Raw genomic sequence first — 23,269 nt, forward strand, 5'->3', positions numbered from 1 at the left:
GATTGAAGTAGCATTTCGCTACTTTTTCCTTGTTTTTTACCACATTATTTGTTTTGACTGTTCACTGTGGAAAGCAGACGACACAATTGCTTTACACGATGCAACGTTTCATTTGCGAGCCTATAGGGCTTTCATAGTAGTGCGTTACCCACTCTACATACAATTTAGAGAGTAGTTTCACTACTTCATGTGAGTATTATAGCGACTGTCTTCACCTTGAACACAGAAGAAGAAGTGGTTTGTGAAACCCGTTTTTCAACTCTTACTCACTTCTACATCTATATGACTACTCTCGAATTCGCCTTGAGTGCTTGGTAGATGATTCAGACTACTTCTCGACGATTCCACTCTCGAACAGCCCCACCGTCAATCCTATCTGGTTAGCATCCTTACTGTGGAGCATTGGTCCAGAAAAGGACGGACTAGGTTACTTTAGGCAGTCCATTCATTACGTTTGATGCGCCTTCTAAGTGTTCCGGCAAAGTGCAGCCCTCGGTTCGCCTTCCCCACAACATTTTGTGTGTGATGCTTCCAATTCACGTTGCTCGTTATTGTAATCCTTAGATATTTAGTTGACTCGTCTGTTATTGTGACGATTCGGAGGCTGTAAAATGAAAATCGTGAAAGTATCGTAATGCCATTGCCGACAGAACAAGGCGTGGTCTCTAAAGAGCTATGTAAGTTTCCAGGTGGAGATATTCAGCCGCCAAATAATTGTTAAAATTCATGGTTAAACCTTCAGCTGTCAATTCTTTTGCACAGTTCGCTACTAGTTTCGGTCTGTGACCATTATGAAGTTCAGTAGCCTAAAAAAAAAAAATTAAACCATTAGAGATTACACAGTTTCCAGTTGGCATAAACGGCTGGAAAGTTATACCATAATTTGCAAAAAAAGTAATTTTCTTTTTTAAGCTCACCATAGTACGTAAAAATTTTCTTAAAAAATTACTGTGTACGACGATTTTTGTCAAGAAGAAAGTCCACATCGGCAGCTACACTACTGGTCATTAAAATTGCTACACCAAGAAGAAATGCAGATGATAAACGGGTATTCATTGGACAAATATATTATACTAGAACTGACATTTGATTACATTTTCACGCAATTTGGGTGCATAGATACTGAGAAATCAGTACCCAGAAAAACCACCTCTGTCCGTAATAACGGCCTCGATACGCCTGGGCATTGAGTCACAGAGCTTGGATGGCGTATACAGGTGCAGCTGCCCATGCAGCTTCAACACGATACCACAGTTCATCAAGAGTAGTGACTGACTTATTGTGACGAGTCAATTGCTCGGCCACCATTGACCAAACGTTTTCAATTGGTGAGAGACCTAGCGAATGTGCTGGCCAGGGTAGCGGTCGAACATTTTGTGTATCCAGAAAGGCCCGTACAGGACCTGCAACATGCGGTCGTGCATTATCCTGCTGAAATGTAGGTTTCGCAGGAATCGAATGAAGGGTACAGCCACGGGTCGTAAAACATATGAAATGTAACGTCCACTGTTCAATGAGCCGTCAATGCGAACAAGAGGTGACCGAGAAGTGTAACCAATGGCACCCCATACCATGACGCCGGGTGATACGCCAGTATGGCGATGACGAATACACGCTTCCAATGTGCGTTCACCTCGATGTCGCCAAACACGGATGCGACCTGGATTCATCCGAGAAAATGACGTTTTGCCATTCGTGCACCCAGGTTCCTCGTTGAGTACACCATCGCAGGCGCACCTGTCTGTGATGCAGCGTCAAGGGTAACTGCAGCCATGGTCTCCGAGCTGATAGTCCATGCTGCTGCAAACGTCGTCGAACTGCTCGTGCAGATGGTTGTTGTCTTGCAAACGTGCCAATCTATTGACTCAGGGATCGAGACGTGGCTGCACGATCCGGTACAGCCATGCGGATAAGATGCCTGTCGTCCCGACTGCTAGTGATACGAGGCCGTTGGGCGTTCCGTATTACCCTCCTGAACCCACCGATTCCATATTCTGCTAACAGTCATTGGATCTCGACCAACGCGTGCAGCAATGTCGCGATACGATAAATCGCAATCGCGATAGGCTACAATCCGACCTGTATCAAAGTCGGAAAAGTGATGGTACGCGTTTCTCCTCCTTACACGAGGCATCACAACAACATTTCACCAGGCAACACCGGTCAACTGCCGTTTGTGTATGAGAAATCGGTTGGAAACTTTTGTCATGTCAGCACGTTGTAGGTGTCGCCACCGGCGCCAACCTTGTGTGAATGCTCTGAAAAGCTGATCATTTGCGTATCACAGCATCTTCTTCCTGTCAGTTAAATTTCGCGTCTGTAGCACGTCATCTTCGTGGTGTAGCAATTTTAATGGCCAGTAGTGTAGTAACACATTGACAGATGTAACTAGGCCAAACAGTCAGTGTGTCGATGTGGACTTGCTTCTTGACGAAAATTATTGTACACAGTTATTATTGTGAGAAAATTTTTACGTAGTATTGTAGGCTTAAAAGAGCAAATTACTCTTGTTCAAATTATTGTTTAACTTCCGTCGGTTATGCCAGTAAGTGAAGTACTATTTAACCTCATATTTCCCTGTAAACTGTGCGATCTCTAATGGTTTGATTTATTCGTTTTACGCTAAGCTTGATAATGGTCATTGGCCGGCCGCTGGTGGCCGAGCGGTTCTAGGCGCTTCAGTCTGGAACTGTGCGACCGCTACGGTCGCAGGTTCGAATCCTGCCTCGGGCATGGATGTGTGTGATGTCCTTAGGTTAGTTAGGTTTAACTAGTTCTAAGTTCTAGGGGACTGATGACCTGAGATGTTAAGTCCCATAGTGCTCAGAGCCATTTGAACAATTTTTGATAATGGTCATTGACCGACACTAGTGCCGAATTGCGCAAAATAAATGACAGGTGAAGATTTCACCGTGAATTTTAACAACTCTGTTAGCGCGTTGAGGCCTCACAATCGCTTGTAGAACTGATTTTCCACGGGAAGGGAATAAGTGATCCGCTAAAAACTATTAACAACATCGCGTTCTTTTTCGACATTACTTATCCTTTTAAATTTTTCTGATTTCTGTTTGTTATGAATTAAAATTGAAGTAATCACCGAATAAAACATATTTCTCCGACTTTTTAAAAATTTTGTTAACCTGCAAAATATACAAGGTTTTCCATCAAAGTACCAGGATTCTGAAAGTGTTCCGTCGGAGCATAAGTTTGGGAACCCCTACTCCAGACCGCCACGGGCGCACACACGTATGACTACAGAACGAGCACGTGTACCCTCGACCATCCATTGCATTCAGTCTTGGTGAAAATAGAGAAATGGAGGCCTCAAAAGAGGAGCAAAAGTGTGTGGTGTATTTCGGCAGTGGAAGGAGTGCGATGTACGGAAATGCATCAATGACTGGAGCAAGTGAACGAAGAGCAGTGCATGTCCGCAGCAAAGGTCAGGGCGTGGCACAAGCAATTCAAGGAAGGACGGATGTCGTTGGCCGATGGCGCACGATCAGGAATGCCCCACTGCATTACCAAAACCATCGTCCAGCAGGTGGGTTCTCCCATTGTTTGGGACGGCGAGTTTTCACGGTAGCATCCGTTTTTCCAAATACTGAATTGAGTTTTTGATGTTGCTGAGCGACAGTCATACGATAATTTTTAAATCAACACACCTCCACTTGACTGTATTGTTGTTTATTTAACTACGACCCTGGTTTCTGCCTTGTCCGCCATTTTCAAGTGATTGAGTTTGTCATTAACGTATATTGCAGGATATCAAGCTTAAAATTGGCCATAAATTAAGAAAAATATTTCGTGGGCACCCAATTGTTTTTCTTAATTTATGACCAATTTTAAGCTTCGTATCCTGCAGTGTACGTTAATAACATAAACTGAATCACTTGAAAATGGCAGAAAAGGCGGAAACCTCGGTCGTTATTAAATAAAAAACAATACAGTCAAATTGCGGTGTGTTGATTTAAAAATTGGATTGAGTGTCCGAACTGCTACGCACATGCAGTGCTCTTCGTACACTTCTGCATTGCTTCTATAAATTTCTGTTCCCTACACACCTCCCACTATCAGAAAATGCACTACATCCCGTCGCTCTTCTTTTGAAGAATCAGTTTCGCTTCTTTTTACTTTTGCGGTCATGATTATTTCGTTCTCTTCATACGGTGCATCTGAGATAAACAATTCATTTTTTTTTAGAAAGAACTGTGGACGATTTTCAGTAAACAAATTCCCGAAGTACTTCCTCTGTTCTTCCAATGTAATTAAGGTAATTGAATCCTTTCTGTTCTCTTAAATCGCAGGTATTTCAGAGTTCATTGCTTTTCGAAGCTCCCATACATTGAGCAATGTGTCTACATCTATAATCCTACACTTCATTGTTTGCATTTCTGACTGCCTTCTTCATCTCTGTTTTACGTTTTACATAGTCATTCCTGTTTTCTTTGTTCTTTGACATTAACAATATTCTGGCTAAATGGCTCTGAGCACTATGGGATTCAACATCTGTGGTCATCAGTCCCCTAGAACTTAGAACTACTTAAACCTAACTAACCTAAGGACATCACACACATCCATGCTCGAGGCACGATTCGAACCTGCGACCGTAGCGGTCACGCGGTTCCAGATTGACGCGCCTAGAACCGCACGGCCACACCGGCCGGCTAACAGTATACTGTTTGCTCTCTTCCTTTACCAGTTTCTCAACGTTATCATTCCAGCATTCATGTCTCTTTTGAATTCCTGGGCTGCCCTGTATTACGCCTATAGCTTCCTTAGCTACTTCCCGTACATATCTAGTAAAGTCTTGATGTACAGGGTGTTTGTAAATGAATATCGGGGTTTTAACGCTTTGTAATATTTATTACATTAAACTTAGTTATAAATGAAATGTCAAATGAAAGAGCAACTCAGACAGTTTTACCAAGAACCTTATAAATGTTCAATGTGAGCACCATTTGTCACACGCCACACATCAAGTCTATAGCCGAGTTCTTCCCAAACATTGATAAGTTTGTCTTCAGTGATTGTGGCAACAGCCGCTTCAATCTGGTTTCTTAATTCAGGGAGGTCTGCTGGTAGCGGAGGCACGTACAAACGATCCTTGATGAAGCCCCAAAGGAAAAAAATCGCATGGCGTTAGGTCGGGTGAACGTGGAGGCCATGCAAAGCAAGCCCTGTCATTGGGCCCCTTGCGGCCTATCCAGCGCTTGGGCTACAGACTTGATGTGTGCCGTGTGACAAATGGTGCTCACATTGAACGTTTATAAGGTTCTTGGTAAAACTGTTTGAGTTGCAACTGTAAGTTTAATATAATAAATAGTACAAAGCGTTAAAACCCCGATATTCATTTATAAATACCCTGTATATTAGACCCAGTACAATGATACGTTATTTAATTCTAAATTCAGTCTAAGATATACAGTAATGCTGTTCATTTTTCTCCAAACTTTTAAAATTGTACTTCATTTTGCATACCTGTTCATTATCGCGCTCTTCCCGATTTATAATTGATTTTACTATTTGGAAAATATTTTAGTTTTCAGAAGGTAATGGTCAGCACCACATACTGCACCTTTCTACATTCTCATGTCGTGAAATTTTAAAGGGAATTCCATTAAGCTACAATGTGGCAAATTACGTATTTTCTTTAGAGCGCTGCCTGTGTCCATTTAAATTTATATATATTTTATGCTTATAATAACCATTTTGAATTTGTAGTAAATGTTCCTCACACACACAAATCGTTCACCACTAACATTCACACTTTCTCCACAACTACACCCGTTACTGTGGATCCAGTGAGACCATTAATATGATCTAAAGGAATCCTCTCTTTCCTGCCGTTCATACTGTCCATATCTTGGCTTAAATTCTCTTCATGCTCATCCTTGGCATTAACTCTGTCAGCATTTTATGGAGTAAACACTCCAGGTACCACCACTTCCTATACTTTAAGCTCTACTTTTATAGCATGCTCGTCTATTTCACCCCTATCCGCTATGATTTTTAACTAAATTTTTTTTGACACATATAGAACACCCAGCCTTAGCTCGCTTGTCTTCATTGACACCCCGTGTAGACATAACCCGTCCAGCTGTTAGTTTCTGTTCCCCTTCCGTTTAGTCTCGGTTAGGGTCAGTATGTTCTTTTAAAATTGCTTTGTTTAATCGATAACGTCTCTTATTTTTGTTTGCTGCTATTTAATATTTAAAGTTCAAAATCGATAATCCGTTTCGTCGACTTTTAGTAATATAGTGGTTTTCTGCAGAACTAACATATTGCCGCAACCCACTACCATGAAGAGGGGTTGGGTTGTTTGGGGAAGGAGACCAGACAGCGAGGTCATCGGTCTCATCGGATTAGGGAAGGATGGGGAAGGAAGTCGGCCGTGTCCTTTCAAAGGAACCATCCCGGCATTTGCCTGGAGCGATTTAGGGAAATCACGGAAAACCTAAATCAGGATGGCCGGACGCTGGATTGAACCGTCGTCCTCCCGAATGAGAGTCCAGTGTCAAATCACTGCGCCACCTCGCTCGGTCTACCATGAAGAGCAGCCAAATTTTGTTCAGAGGTTTCTTCCACTTGCCTTTCGTGAACCAATGCCATGCGCTGCAGGGCAGCAACGTTTCTGTACAGGTGTCTTCCGCGTTCTTGGCTGTTGGCGAGTACTTTCTTCTCCCCTTTGGACTTCATCGTAGTCACCGCTGCCCATAGTGGAGTACAGATGCCGCCTCCTACGTTGCGAAGTATTTTTAGCTTCTCTCGCCCTCAACCATGTGACAAGCTACATCTTTCCCCGTTGGTCTACTAAGGCGCCCCAACGCAATAAGGAAGTAGTCCGCGATGCGGAATTTAATTGCATCGATAACCTTTAAATGCGTGTGGTTTATCGTGTAACTGAAATTTAAGGGATTTTTTTTTAGAATTTTTACTGTTTAACGTAAAGGACCAGCTGGGAGTTCTATTCCAGACAGATATTAAAACATTTTACAATTGGTTTTCATCGTCTGCTGATTTTACAAGACGGTAAATGAAAGAATCATCTCCGCCTCGGAGATAGCCAGATATCACTTTTGTTTCAAACGATGAGGTCTCGTCTATTACTACGAACTGTGACCTTTGTGGTAGGAAATCACGAATCCAGTTGTACGACTGAGGTGATACTCCATAGACACGCAATTCGTTCGGAAGCCGCTTGTGAGTAACGGCCCTTCTAGACAGAAATAGGTTTATTTGCTTTGTGATACACTTTCCCTAATCGATGTTTCATTTAATGAAGCTTTTTGAACACTGGCGGCTTTAGCTACAAGTGTCGGGAGCTGTTCATTACATCAAGGGTACTTCAGCACGTTAACACCTTGGGCTTTTACCAAGATGGGTTAATAAGAGCTAGAGAAGATAGAACGAAAAGAGGTGCGTTTCGTTGAGGGATCGTTTACTCACCGTGGGAGCATTACTGAATCCGTAATTGCAAACCACTGCGAATAACATGCCAGAGGATACTTCCACGTTTACCGCTGTTAGGGCTTCTTCCCGTTGCATTTGCGCACGAAGCTCAGGAAGAATGGTTAAATGTCTCTAATTACGTATTCAAAATCTAATCTTGTCTTTGCTTTCTCAACAGGAGATGCATGTGGGGATTTTTGTATATTCTTAAATTCCTGGCTTGTTCCTGGTCTTGAAGCTTGTGAGTGGGCTTTCGCGTGATGGTTTACGTCTTTCTTCGAGCGTCTTCCACTTCAGAGTTTCCAGCATTTCAATGACTTTCCCCAGCGGGTCAAACCGTCGGTGAGCCAGAATAAACTTCCACTCTGCGAAGTATGCGCTTATTTGAAATCTTGACAAATTAAAATTGTGTTCCGTACAGGAACTCGGACCCCGTTGCGTTAGCCCTTTGTTCCAGAAGTGCTAGTCAACTGTTCAACTGTGTGTGAAATCTTATGGGACTTAGCTGCTATGGTCATCAGTCCCTAAGCTTACACACTACTTAACCTAAATTATCCTAAGGACAAACACACACACCCATGCCCGAGGGAGGACTCTAACCTCCGCCGGGACCAGCCGCGCAGTCCATGACTGCAGCCCCTAGACCGCTCGGCTAATCCCGCGCGCCCAGTAGTGCCAGTCCCGCACAGTATGCAGGAGAACTTCTGTGAAATGTGGAAGGCAGGAAAGAGGTAGGGCCGCAAGTAAAGCAGTGAGGACTGCTGGTTGGGTAGTTCAGTCTGTAGATCACTTGCCCGCGAAAGGCAAAGTTTCCAGGTTCGAACCCCGGTCTGGTACGTAGTTTTAATCTGTGAGGAAGTTGCAGACCTGTGACCATTAGCGCTTCTCTTCTTTGTTCACGTTCAGTATTACATATTAAGCCTATCCGGTACGGGTCCCAAATGCTTGTTCAGTATTCTGGCATGAATCGTACATGTGTTTAGTAAGCAGTTTCCTTCGTAAATGGATTGCATTTTCCTAGTATCCCATGACTGAATCGAAGTCTAGCACCTTCTTACCCACGACTGACATATGTGATCATTGTGTTTCATACCTCTACAGATTGATACATCCTTACCAATAAATCTTTAATCTACACTCACGCTCATAAAATAAGGATAATTGCAGAATGTGGTGCCATGGCACTAATAGCATAGGCACATAGGGAACACACACGACACAGATCTCTAAGTCTACGGTATTGGTGATAAGTTGAGAAAACCGTCCCGAAACACATGTACTACAAAACGCCACCGTTTCCTGCGCATGTACCCCGACATCAGTATGGGATATGATCACCATGCACACGTACACAGGCCGCACAACGGGTTAGCATACTCTGGATCAGGTGGTCGAGCAGCTGCTGGGGTATGGCTTCCCATTCTTGCACTAGTGCCTGTCGGAGCTCCTGAAGTGTCATACGGGTTTGAAGACATGCAGCGATACATCGACCGAGAGAGCAACCCAGACGTGCTCGATGGGGTTTAGGTCTGGAGAACAGGCAGGCCACCGCATTCCCCTGATATCTTCTGTTTCAAGGTACTCCTCCACGATGGAAGCTCGGTGGGGCCGTACGTTATTACCCATAGAACGAAGGTGTGACCCACTGCAACACTGAAAAGGCGAACATACTGGTGCAAAATGACTTCCCGGTACAGCTGACCTGTTACAGCTCCTCTGTCAAAGACATGCATGTGTGTGCGTGTAACAATCATAATCCCACCCCACATCAACAAACCACGACCTCCATACACGTCCCTTTCAAGGACATTAAGGCGTTAGTATCTGGTTCGTGGTTCACGCCAGATGATAAAGCGGCGAGAATCACCGTTCAGACTATACTTGGACTCGTCCGTGAACATAATCTGGGACCACTGTTCCAATGACCATGTACTGTGTTCTTGACACCAGGCTTTACTGGCTCTCCTGTGACCAGGGATCATTGGAATGCACCTTGCAGGTTTCCGGGCGAATAAACCATGTCTGTTCAGTCGTGTGTAGACTGTGAGTCTGGAGACGACTGTTCCAGTGGCTGCGGTAATGTCCCGAGCAAGGCTACCTGCAGTACTACGTGGCCATCTGCGGGCACTGAAGGTGAGGTATCGGTCTTCTTGTGGTGTTGTACACTGTGGACGTCCCGTACTGTAGCGCCTGGGCAAGTTTCCTGTCTGCTGAAATCGTTGCCATAATCTTGAGATCACACTTCGTGGCACACGGAGGGCTTTTGATACGATCTGCTGTGTTTGACCAGCCTCCAGTCGCCCTATTATTCTACCCCTCATAACATCAATATGTGTTCTTTGAGCCATTTTCAACACACAGTCACCGTTAGCACGTCTGCACACTTACACGCTGCACCGAACTCTGACATGCACGAACACACCGCTGCGTATGTGGACTGCTGCCAGCGCCACCGTGCGACGACCGCAGGTCAGATGGAGCGCATGGTCATACCCCGAGGTGATATAACCCGCAAACCGCCCACCAGAGCGTTGTTTCACCATGTATCAGCATTATCCTTAATTTATGAGCATAAGTGTAGTTACAAGGTTAGTTTAACACTCAGATGATGGTTCTTTCATTAATAAGCGGTTGTCTACTATTGTTTGAAATTTCTCAGAAGTGAAGAAATAATGGCGGTACCTGTTTCGCCTGATACATAACTTCCATATTTTCACATGAGAAAAACTGGAGTTGGATTTCGCATGACCGATGATTCTGGTTTTGGTTGACATGCAGGTCGTCATTCGGATTCAGGTACGTCATTGCGTTTGAGCTGATAGCATGTTCTAGGATTCTACAACAGAAAGATATTAGTGATATTAGACAGTAGTTTCATGGGTCACTTCTGCTACCTTTCGTGTAGACGGATGTGACTTGTGTTTTCTTCTAACCACTAACCACTTTTTCTGTTGTATAAAGATTAGCCATTCCGGAGCCATGGAGTCTCTTCAAGCGGCGTTAGTATTCCCCAGTCGCAAGTTTTGTGTCCATATCGATGTCTGGTGAAAACTTAATCTGTACATGTTGCTACAGTAAAATCTCCTGCCGCATTTTCCTGGCTGTATGTGAAGGCTAACCTTAGGAAGTACTGTAGGACGGTTTTCACCAATAGACTTATTCACGAGAAATGTTTGTGTGTACAGGGTAGATATAAACAGTCTGAAAAGTTTGTAAGGATGTTGAAGAACACGTTGTGCTGAGAAATAGTTATTATGGATAAAACTGGATACGTTGCGCCGTTTCCACGTTAATTAGCATCGAAATTTGGCAGTCAGGCTATTGCGCGCGCCAATTCAAGCGGCACGTCAGAGACGGTGTTGCCAAACGTGTTCTTTATTTGGTTTCCTAAAACCGAACAAGAGAGCGATACAAAAATTGGACGTGGAACTGTAATAAGGATCGGACCCGAGACGAATGATGAGCAATCTCCTGCTCCTTCATCTACGCTACGAGAACACGTGACACTAATTGTATCTGGCGGGCCGCTTGAAATTGCGCGCGCTGCAGCATGATTGCTAACTAACCCTGAAATGTTGTAACGCATTGAATTTTTTTCTTCACAATTATGCCTCAGCGCATCCTACCCTGCAACATAATTTGAAGCTTTTCAGACTGTTTTTGACGTACTGTACAATCTACTACCGCTAAGCCAGATGAATTGTCCGGTCACAGATACTTAGTGCCTCACCTTCGAAGCCGGAGCGGGTCGCTGGTGATCTAAAAGTTTGCGGCGATGTTCTGGGATCGTAGTAATGGAGGAGTGAGTCATGGAGCCTGGCGAGATGATGGGAGCTGTTTGGCTATTGCGGAGCGTTTAGTAGGTGGTTATTGTCTGCAGAAGCTTTTCTGAAGACTAGTGTTGTGGTCCACTTAAAAGTCGCTGACTTGAGACATACACAGGGCGTGATCACTGAACGTACTGGTGGAGCCTGGCGAATCTTTGACTTCATAATAAAAAATTTCAAATTGCAGAGCGTTTATGAATGTGAAAAGTGGAACTGAAGTTTGTCAACTTGGTACAAAACGCGAACCAATGCGATACAAGATTGCTTTTTATGTTGCAAACCGAACTGACCACACGCGATGTTGGAATGTATCTTTCTGAAGCATTTGGTGGTTTCTTTGCTAGAACTTGAGTGCTATGAAAATAGGCTGTTTCAAGGCATCTCCAAATTAAATGTATATAAGAAGACGTCGGCTTGTAATGTTGATGCATTAAGTTGTTCTGAAAGCGGTGCTGATATTCAAGACAATAAAAGCGGGTTAAAAGCTGTGAGCTATCTGGGGAAGTTAACCTTGCATTACTGAGTAACTGTTTCACCAGGTGTCCAATCTAGCTTACCAAATTCCCAACCAGACTAACATTAATTACAATCTTCTAATAGTCATCTTACGACAACCGGTGATATGTATATATAAAAAGAGAATTTAAATAAAAAGAAATAAATCTGTTTATATTTGGACATTTATTTTAACATTGATCATTCTTCCGTTAAAATTTCAGCATATTAAACTTGATTCATAACTAAACTGGTGCCTTATTTAGGATTGTGAAAATATGAGTTTGTAAGCTTATGCAACACATCAAATATGGAGCCAAGATTGGGGGACTGCATACAACACTGCATTCATAAAATAACACACGAAGAACGTTGAAACAAATACAAGAGGAAATTAACCACAACTAAACACACAATATTAGACCATCACTGAGACACATTTGGTAGAATTTTTATTTCGAAATTCACGAAGTTGTGTTCGATTTACTACACACCACTACCTTCACCCTCACCGCCACCACCTTAGTCTTAGGTCTCCTACAATCTAAAATTTAAATCTTTCAGTCTGATTGACCATACAATTTTAGCCCCACATGACTGAAACTTTGTCTGCTTGCTCAAATTAGCTGTCAGTGACTTTCTGTGTAGAAGAGCAAAGCTCGCCCTTATATCGATTGACGTTTCCACAGATATATTCGGATTTTTTTCCGACCGTTTTCGACAATCACTATTACATTTGACGTATTAGCGTCATCGCGTGTTCATTTTTGGAAACTATATGTGTGAGAGCGCTATTGCCGTAGGTCACGTTGGCGAGCGCATCCCATGTGGTAGTTCCTGAGCAGCCAGCCACTCTGGAAATCACGCACACATCTTCGTCCTCGTTTTGTGAGAGGGCGACTTCAGTAGACCTTTATACGCAGTTTCTATTCTCGAATGATTGTAGCATGATCCAGCATGTGCTTTATGACTGCTCCCTTATGTAGCCTCATAAAGCTAATAGTCATCTGAAGATGGTGTTGATCTAAGAAAAGGGGCTTTGAGGTTTGTTAAAGTGAGAGTAAACCTTCTTATTTCCTCGGCAGCTGGTCTTTGATTTAGTGTGCCTGGCTCTTGAATTTTTTAGCTGGTATCTTGAGACTTACCTTTGCAGAGGGTCTGAAGACGTCGCCAAGACCCAGTTCAGAGGTTGATCTTGCTTTTAATGCAGTGTTTCAAATCCAGCTGTCAGAAATGGAGTCTTCCTGCGTGTAATCAACTGCAGAGCTCAAATTAGCAGCGACAGGCTGGCTGTGATTATCTGAGTTGCTCTGAGGGGTGAATGCTGGGATGGCAAGCCGTATTTACCGAATACAGAACTGTAGGAAATTGCTGCTGGTGCGTGGCGTACCTACTTTAATTAGCAGTTGAATTACAGACAGCTTCCGAGTTTGAGAGAGGGCTCGCCGGTAGTCAAAGCAGGAGGAGTGGTCCGGCGTGTCTTGTATCTTGGATGACGTCAGACCTTTGCCGTGCTGTCAACATCTTTTAAATTCATTTTAACATATCTTCATTTTTAACTCTTGCCTTGTTAAAGTTGGAGATAATGACGCAGAACGACCCCAGCGTTCGCCTAAACGGATGTGGAGGAAATGATCTAAAACCTACATACAGACTAAGCGACGTACGACACCAGCGAGGTTAAATCCAGGTGTCATTCACCGACTTCTACATCTACGGTTCGCAAGACACATTATGGTATATGATGGAGGGTACTTTGTGTACAACTGACGCTCTTCCCCCCCCCCCCCCCTTCCTATTCTAGTAGCGAATGGTTCACTGGAAAAACGATTGCTGCTAAGCCTCCATGTGAGCTCAATTCTCTCTAATTTTCCCCTCGTGGTCTTCTCACGGGATGTAACAGGAGCAAACGTATTGGTTGACTTTTCAAGGAATGAAAGCTCTCGAAACTTTAACAATAAACCACACATTACGTAAAATGGGTGAGCCATTCGAAATAATCTTTTCCGTCACTCCGTCACTATCATGGCACCGAAACGGGAAACGACGTTTAGGTGGCCGAAGTACTGAATGCGGTCTTGTGAAACTGTTTCACGGCGGAAGATCGTAACACGTGTAAGCTTTCTGTGTAACTTATCTATATATGAGGTGCAAAATATTGCTTTTTTAAAAACTTTCCCTTTGCAAAATGTGTATCGTATTCAACTGCTGAGCAATACTGTAGGTTGCACGTGTGTTGCACATGTCAACAGTGCCGAGAGACAATGAAAATGAATTTAATTAAATCCCCAAAGAAACTAATCATGTACTGAGTGAAAACTATTTAACTTAAACTCAATATTGAAATATGTTTTGAAAGTTACGTAATCGGCCGCGGTGACCGAGCGGTTCTAGGCGCTTTAGTCCGGAACCGCGCGACTGCTTACGGTCGCAGGTTCCGATCCTGCCTCGGGCATGGATGTGTGTGACGTCCTTAGGTTGGTTACGTTTAAGTGGTTCTAAGTTCTAGGGGACTGATGACCGCAGCAGTTAAGTCCCATAGTGCTCAGATCCATTTGAACCATTTTGAAAGTTACGTAACATGAAGTGCAATGTCTGACTTGAAATACCCACAAAATAAAATACTCCTCAATCCGGGAGAAAATAACTGTTTAATATTACGTTCTCTGTTCACTGTAGATTAGTCCCCTTACTTAGTACATCACCTGAAAATTCTGATGATGTAATGTTTGCTCACAAGAATTCAAAGCGAGATTCCCTTGAAAGAAACATAACTTACCTCTTACTCAACATGCTATTTTGTGTCTAGTGCACCGACATTCTCGAAAGCAAATTGAGATCAGCAAATACAGCAGCTAAAGAAAAATTATTTACACTAAATTTTTCGTTGCTTGTTACAGTCTGTGTCTATGTGGTGTAAGGTGCAATGCATGCACAACAAAATACTCAAAACTTTATTAAGAATCGTGGAGGGTAGTTTTACTTTAAAGAAAAACGTTCTTGAACAATTTAACTTGGATTATTGTCAAAAATGTACAACATAAGAAGACTCTAATAATTACAAAATTCTGTTATTAGAAAAACTACGGACATTTCAACCAATTTCGTAATTAAACAATTATGAATATTATTAGTTATCTAAGGGACAAAGATTTCCTTCAATTCATAGTTCTGACAAACATTTCACTCTTGCACGTACAAACGTTAACTTGAAATATTCCCCCAAAAATCTTCTCCTTCAATACAATCAACAAAATAGCTTTATGAACAAGTTTTCTTCTCCATAATAAAGTATTTCAGATAATTTCTATCAGATTCACAAATATCAGATCTCTTAACACTGCACTGCTCGCTAGTGTGCCTCTAGTAAGAGTGCCCCAGCACTGCGCAACTGACAGGCGACGAAGCGCACCAAAGGTTACATTAAACACAGAGTCAAAGATATTATCCACTACTCGTGCAGCGTGCTCATGCATCTTTGCCCAGTACCGTAAAATTGACTTATTTGTAATGACAGAAAACACGTGAAAACCCTCCTTTCAAACATTGTACTAACTTAGAAATGGCAGGCATTGAGATAACCGAGTGCAGAATAGAAAAGCTACTACCGTCGCTTGGTACTGGAAAGACCACGGAACCAAATAAGATACCTTTAAAAATCTGCCAAGACTATGCGAAAATACTTGCTCCACTTCTAGCACCAGTTTATCGTAAGTCGTCGGAGCAACGAAGGGCACCTAGCGATTGGAGAAAAACGCAGGTCATTCCCGTTTTCAAGAAGGATCTGAGTGATGCACATAATTAAAGGCCTATTTCGTTAAACTGTTGTAGAATCATGGAAAATTTTGTGCTCACATATAAGACTTTTTTGAGAACTAAAATCTCCTCCATAAAAATCAACACGTGTGCGCAAGCAGAGGTCTTACGAAACTCAGCTAGCTCTCTTCCTCCGTAAGATCCGTAGAATCGTAGACATCGGCGCTCAGATTGGTGCCGTATTCCTCAACTTCAGGAACCCTTTGACACTGTCCCGCACTGCCGTTTAGCGAAAAATATATGAACTGACAGAGTTTCGGATGCGACTGGATTCAAGACCTCTTTGCAGGCAGAACTAAAACCGTCGCTCTTAGCGGATCAAAATCGACAGATTTAAAGATAATTTCGAGTGTGCCTCGAGGATGTGAGGTAGGACCCTTAATGTTTACAGTAAATATAAACGACGTAGCAGAAATGCGTCGGAAGCTCTTTAAGACCGTTGGCAGATGTTGCGGTTGTCTGTAAGAAGCTAGTAAGAAGGTAGCAACGCCAGAAGATAGTAATGATTTGCAGAGCGGCTTACTGAGGTTTGGTGAATGAATGGTGCTGGGTGTGACAGTTGACCCTGAAAGTAAACAAACCTAACATTTGCGCATACATAGGAAAAGAAATCCACTACTGCACATCTACACTATTAATGATACATTGCTGGAAGCAGTATCCACCGTAAAATGTCTAAGAGTAATGATCCAGAGTGACCTTAAGTGGAATGAAAACAAATAGTAGGAAAAGCGGAAGACAGACGGACATTCACAGGAAGAATGTTAAGAAAATGTGATTCATCTGCTAAAGAAGTGGCTGACAAGGCGCTTGTTCGACCAGTTATTGAGTACCGTTCATCAATACGGCATCCATACCAAGTGAGAGTGATAGAAAAGAGAGAGAGAATATCCAACCAAGAGAGGCACGTTTCGTCGCGGGATCCTTCAGCGGGCGTGGGAGCGTTACACGGTTGGTCAGCAAACCCTACCAGAGAGGCGTTGTGCATCATGGAGAGGTTTACTATCGAAATTTCGTGAGAGTGCTTTCTCTTTCCCTCCTTCCGAACGCGTTCGTCTCTCGAAATGACCACAACGAGAAAATTCGAGAAATTAGATATGATACGGAGGCTTACGACAGTCATTCTTCCCACGAGCTGTTCGCAAATGGAAGAGGAAAGGAGGGATCAGTAGTAGTAGTAGCATGGTATTCTGCCTTACGGCAGGTCTTGTCTTCTCCATATCCACATCTCTAGTGCCTCCAGTCTTCTTTCATCTTCCTTCCTCAATGTCCAGGTCTCCGCACCATATAGGGAAACGCTCCAGATGTAACGTTTGGCAGGTCTTTTCCTCAGATCTTTGTTTAGTGGTCCACAAAGTAATTTCTGTTTCCTCTTGAATCCTTCTTTTGCCATTGCAGTTCTTTGCCTAATTTCTGTTGAGCAATACATATCATCCATTATTACACTTCCCAAGTAATTGAAGTTATTCACTTGCTTATTTCCTCTCCCCCTATTTTCATACGGCATTTTCTCCCCTTTCCTCCCGTTACCATGCTTTTCGTTTTCTTCTTGTTAATCTTCATTGCATATTCTTCTAATTTTGTGTTTAGATCATCTAACATTTGTTCCATGTCTGTTGCACTCTCTGCCATCACAACCATGTCGTCAGCAAATCTTATACACTCCACTCTCCGACCCCCTATACAAACTCCTCTCCTTCCATCAAAACTTTCACTAATAATTTCCTCCAGATACATACTGAACAGTGTTGGTGATAAACAACCACCTTGTCTTACACCTCTTCCCAGTTCAATTTCTTCACTCATCACACCTATTCTTACTCTTGCTCTCTGGTTCAAATATAAATTTCTAATTAGCCGTCTATCCCTACAGTCAACTCCATGTTTCCTTAGGATTCACATCAGTTTTTCCCTTCTGGCATAGTTAAAAGCCTTCTCAAGATCAATGAACACAACATACACATTCCTTTTCTTCTTCATGTACCTCTCCCCTATCACTCTCAGTAGTAGCCCAATGGCGGCATCTCTAGTTCCCACTCCGCTCCTGAAACCAATTTGTTCATCTGCTATTACGCAATTCAGCTTTCCATACAACCTTCTGTTGAGCGTCCTCAGCAAGACTTTGGCTGCATGCGATCAACTACTGGTCCTAGAAGTACCCTTCGCCCTTGCGGAGTACTGATGTAGATAGCCTCTCTTATGGCGTCTGCCCCTATAGATATCTGAGCATCAGCGTTGGGCTTTCGTGCTTGCTAAATGTACCGAGCCAACGGCCTTGCCGCAGTGGTAACACCGGTTCCCGTCGGATCACCGAAGTTAAGCGCTGTCGGGCTGCGCTAGCACTCGGATGGGTGACCATCCAGTCTGCCGAGCACTGTTGGCAAGCAGGGTGCACTCAGCCCTTGTGAGACAAACTGAGGAGCTTCTTGGTTGAGAAGTAGCGGCTCCGGTCTCGGAAATTGACATACGGCCTGGAGAGCGGTGTGCTGACCATATGCCCCCTCGACATCCGCATCCGGTGACACCTGTGGTCAGAGGATGACACGGCGGCCGGTCGGTACCGCTGGGTCCGCCAGAACCTGTGAACGGAGTTTACGTTTTAAATGTACTGCAGCACGCTTTCTGTCTCGTTTCTCTTCTATCAATACTGCTCTGCTGCTGATCCCAGACTGACCTCAGTATTCAAATACTGGTCGAATGAATGTTTTGTAAGTTACCACTTTGCGAGTGAGTTACCTTCCTTTATGCGGTCGTTACACTGCAGATTGCTCCGTACGCATACTCGACAATATTTCGTGGATGTGACTACTTCCAGTCATTGTTCTTCAATCGTGTAATCGTATAATGTGCTTGTTAATGCGCACTATGGTACCTTCGTCTATGTTGAAGGTCAACGGTCAATCCCTGCACCAAGCGTTGATTCTGCTGGTCTTCTTGCATTTCGCCACTACTTTCTAGCGTTGCCACCTCTATATTTCTATATTCAGTAGACTCATCCGTGGAAACCCTCTTGTCGCTTCGACAATATACTACAGACGATACCGGTTATAACGACGTGGAAGGGACCGTCGGTTTTCGATCATTAGAGCCGATAGTCGCACAAACCGGGTTTTCGCTTGGTTTTCGAAAAAAAAAAAATCGTTTCTCTGCCATAGAGTTAACATTTCGAAAAGTAGGAGAAATACGGTACACATACAGTACAGGCTGAAGATGAATTTTTACTGTGTTTACGCAGTGTATCGAATAATAAAATACAAGCAAAGTGTAAAAACATTTAACAAGTGAAGAAAGAAGTAGCGACAGTATAAATTGTTCGATAATGTCGAGCATGGTTTTGGATAATGAATGAGATAAAATGTTGAGCGTCTTTAAATCTTACTGTTAAGTGCTGCGTAGTATAATACTCGTAGTCATGAATGATAAAATTTCACTCCAGGTTCTGTATTACAAAAGTGAATCAACAATAGCAAAATGAAAAGACACTGTTCTAAACACAAATGACACGAAGACATACACTTTCTCTTACGATTCTCTTTAAAAAGTACGAATGTGGTGTAGTATTCTACCTAACGTATTACAAATATCTAACGCACATCACCACGAAACGTCAGTAACGAATACACTGCTATTCCACTTCTGTACAAAGTAAATCATATTAGAATTTCCACAATCACAGAAAAGACAGTGTCTTTTAGTTTTTTAACCAGCTGCTTTATATAACTTTAAAATGCGGTACAGTAACAGTAACGTATACTATATTTCCCTACTTAAGGTAATCATCTTTGTTCGCATTAGGCATTTAAGATGTGCGTATGCAGTTTGCATTACTCTGCATTCGTTTAAATGCCTAAATAAGCATTGCATTGTTGTTAGCAGTCCCTAAATACGTAAAAAACAAAAACAATAAGCGATGCCGTACCAAGCGCTTTTTTAAATACACTCCTGGAAATTGAAATAAGAACACCGTGAATTCATTGTCCCAGGAAGGGGAAACTTTATTGACACATTCCTGGGGTCAGATACATCACATGATCACACTGACAGAACCACAGGCACATAGACACAGGCAACAGAGCATGCACAATGTCGGCACTAGTACAGTGTATATCCACCTTTCGCAGCAATGCAGGCTGCTATTCTCCCATGGAGACGATCGTAGAGATGCTGGATGTAGTCCTGTGGAACGGCTTGCCATGCCATTTCCACCTGGCGCCTCAGTTGGACCAGCGTTCGTGCTGGACGTGCAGACCGCGTGAGACGACGCTTCATCCAGTCCCAAACATGCTCAATGGGGGACAGATCCGGAGATCTTGCTGGCCAGGGTAGTTGACTTACACCTTCTAGAGCACGTTGGGTGGCACGGGATACATGCGGACGTGCATTGTCCTGTTGTAACAGCAAGTTCCCTTGCCGGTCTAGGAATGGTAGAACGATGGGTTCGATGACGGTTTGGATGTACCGTGCACTATTCAGTGTCCCCTCGACGATCACCAGTGGTGTACGGCCAGTGTAGGAGATCGCTCCCCACACCATGATGCCGGGTGTTGGCCCTGTGTGCCTCGGTTATGGCGCTCACCTGCACGGCGCCAAACACGCATACGACCATCATTGGCACCAAGGCAGAAGCGACTCTCATCGCTGAAGACAACACGTCTCCATTCGTCCCTCCATTCACGCCTGTCGCGACACCACTGGAGGCGGGCTGCACGATGTTGGGGCGTGAGCGGAAGACGGCCTAACGGTGTGCGGGACCGTAGCCCAGCTTCATGGAGACGGTTGCGAATGGTCCTCGCCGATACCCCAGGAGCAACAGTGTCCCTAATTTGCTGGGAAGTGGCGGTGCGGTCCCCTACGGCACTGCGTAGGATCCTACGGTCTTGGCGTGCATCCGTTCGTCGCTGCGGTCCGGTCCCAGGTCGACGGGCACGTGCACCTTCCGCCGACCACTGGCGACAACATCGATGTACTGTGGAGACCTCACGCCCCACGTGTTGAGCAATTCGGCGGTACGTCCACCCGGCCTCCCGCATGCCCACTATACGCCCTCGCTCAAAGTCCGTCAACTGCACATACGGTTCACGTCCACGCTGTCGCGGCATGCTACCAGTGTTAAAGGCTGCGATGGAGCTCCGTATGCCACGGCAAACTGGCTGACACTGACGGCGGCGGTGCAAAAATGCTGCGCAGCTAGCGCCATTCGACGGCCAACACCGCGGTTCCTGGTGTGTCCGCTGTGCCGTGCGTGTGATCATTGCTTGTACAGCCCTCTCGCAGTGTCCGGAGCAAGTATGGTGGGTCTGACACACCGGTGTCAATGTGTTCTTTTTTCCATTTCCAGGAGTGTATAATAATCGGGCAGGTATGTTAGAAAATTTAAAACGGGAAATGGATAGGTTAAAGTTATAGTGGGAATTAGTGAAGTTCGGTGGCAGGAGGAACAAGACTTTTGGTCAGGTGAATACAGGGTTATAAATGCAAAATCAAATAGGGGTAATGCAGGAGTAGGTTTAATAATGAATAAAAAAATGGGAGTGCGGGTAAGCTACTACAAACAGGATAGTGAACGCATAATTGTGGCCAAGATAGACACGAAGCCCACGCCTACTACAGTAGTACAAGTTTATATGCCAACTAGCTCTGCAGATGACGAAGAAATTGATCAAATGTATGATGAGATAAAAGAAATTATTCAGGTAGTGAAGGGAGACGAAAATTTAATAGTCATGGGTGACTGGAATTCGTCAGTAGGAAAAGGGAAAGAAGGAAACATAGTAGCTGAATTTGGATTGGGGCTAAGAAATGAAAGAGGAAGCCGCCTGGTAGAATTTTGCGCAGAGTATAACTTAATCATAGCTAATACTTGGTTTAAGAATCATGAAAGAAGGTTGTATACATGGAAGAACCCTGGAGATACTAAAAGGTATCAGATAGATTATATAATGGTAAGACAGAGATTTGGGAACCAGGTTTTAAATTGTAAGACATTTCCAGGGGCAGATGTGGTCTCTGACCACAATCTATTGGTTATGAACTGTAGATCAAAACTGAAGAAACTGCAAAAAGGTGGGAATTTAAGGAGATGGGACCTGGATGAACTGAAAGAACCAGAGATTCAGGGAGAGCATAAGGGAACAATTGACAGGAATGGGGGAAAGAAATACAGTAGAAGAAGAATGGGTTGCTTTGAGGCATGAAATAGTGAAGGCAGCAGAGGATCAAATAGGTAAAAAGACGACAGGAAGTGCAAAATGGCTAAGCAGGGATGGCTAGAGGACAAATGTAAGGATGTAGAGGCTTATCTCACTAGGGGTAAGATAGATACTGCCTACAGGAAAATTAGAGAGACCTTTGGAGAAAGGAGAACCACTTGTATGAATATCAAGAGCTTTGATGAAAACCCGGTTCTAACCAAAGAAGGGAAAGCAGAAAGGTGGAATGTATAAACACCTGAGGATGGGCGCAAGCCCGAAACCGGTTGTGTGACAAATAAATAACCCTTTATTGTGACTGGTAGCGGATATTTTTCTACATCCTATATGTGACTGTCATTTAACAGTATGGAAGATGTAACAACTAGTAACAGGACTTCATCTGATTTTCCGATATCCCGAAAATGTTCCTGGAAAATTTCGCAAACTCCGTTTGAGTAATTACGATATGAAGTTGTGTGGTACGACTTCAGCAGACGTAAATTCAGGCCAGGAGCAAGCTTACCGCCAGATCTCATGTGAACAAGTGGTGTTAAAGTTCTTTTAAAAAATTTTACGCTTGGAGATGCTGTTGCTGGCGTGGAAAAGGGACTTGGGATGCGGTGTGGATAGCATTTCTCTCATCTACGGACTACTCTGCTTACAGGAATCACCAGGAGAGTACGAAATGCAAAAACGCGTGCAGAAACACGCCGAGTGACAGCAGGGTCTAATCCCTGTTCGGTTTTAACGAAAGACTTTATCACAGCTCATAAATCAGTTTTATTGATGTCCCGAAAATTCTAACACTTTTTCTGAAGATCACCGCAAACAAGTACTTTAACAAAAATATGTTCATTAATTCGCACGTAGTTTGATTAAAGTATCGATTAGCATTCGAGGCTTGACATTTTTCAAGCAGTTGCAATCGAAAGCATCAAATGTTTCTCTTAATACACATGACATACAAATACATAACTGAAATCTAAAAGACTTTCATATCTTTCATTAAACCAAAACGTAATTTTTCCGTCACGTTTCTTCTTCCTTCCTCCTCCTCCTCCTCCTCCTCCTTCTTCTTCTTCTTTTTCTTCGTCTTCTTCTAATACATGTTCACAAATGAATGTTTTCATAGCATCTGAGTTTCCTGCAGCATGTTTCATTGAGTGTACGTCTGTAGTCCCGTCCAATCCTATTTTTTTTTCCAATCAAGACAACATCTTTCTCAAAATTCTTGTTTTGCCTTAAATTGCCAACTGCAAGAATTAGTATTTTCCGTTCGCGTGATATGTCCTGAATACGCCGTTTGTCAGATTAAAATTATAACTAATCTGTGCTACATTGTAGATAAAGTAGGTCTTATTATTGCAGTACGTTTCTGGTACTTCGCAGCTAGCTATCGTAAGACGACACTTCGAAAAGATAATAGCTTTCTGCCACGTATTCATGTAATCTCTGTACATAAAACGAATGTACCGACTGACAGCTCACCAC

The 23,269-nt window shown here is 43.4% G+C and overlaps 1 protein-coding gene and 1 pseudogene across 1 annotated transcript in view; both read left to right on the top strand.

Annotated features, from left to right (window-relative positions):
- Positions 1 to 23,269, top strand: part of LOC124619748 (galectin-6-like) — a 437,408-nt gene that overhangs the window by 171,793 nt on the left and 242,346 nt on the right. The gene's annotated exons all lie outside the window — the stretch shown is intronic.
- LOC124621207 lies at positions 17,853 to 17,970 on the top strand (annotated as a pseudogene).

The sequence above is a fragment of the Schistocerca americana genome, chromosome 6 (genome assembly GCF_021461395.2).
Source record: "Schistocerca americana isolate TAMUIC-IGC-003095 chromosome 6, iqSchAmer2.1, whole genome shotgun sequence".
Classification (NCBI taxonomy): domain Eukaryota; kingdom Metazoa; phylum Arthropoda; class Insecta; order Orthoptera; family Acrididae; genus Schistocerca; species Schistocerca americana.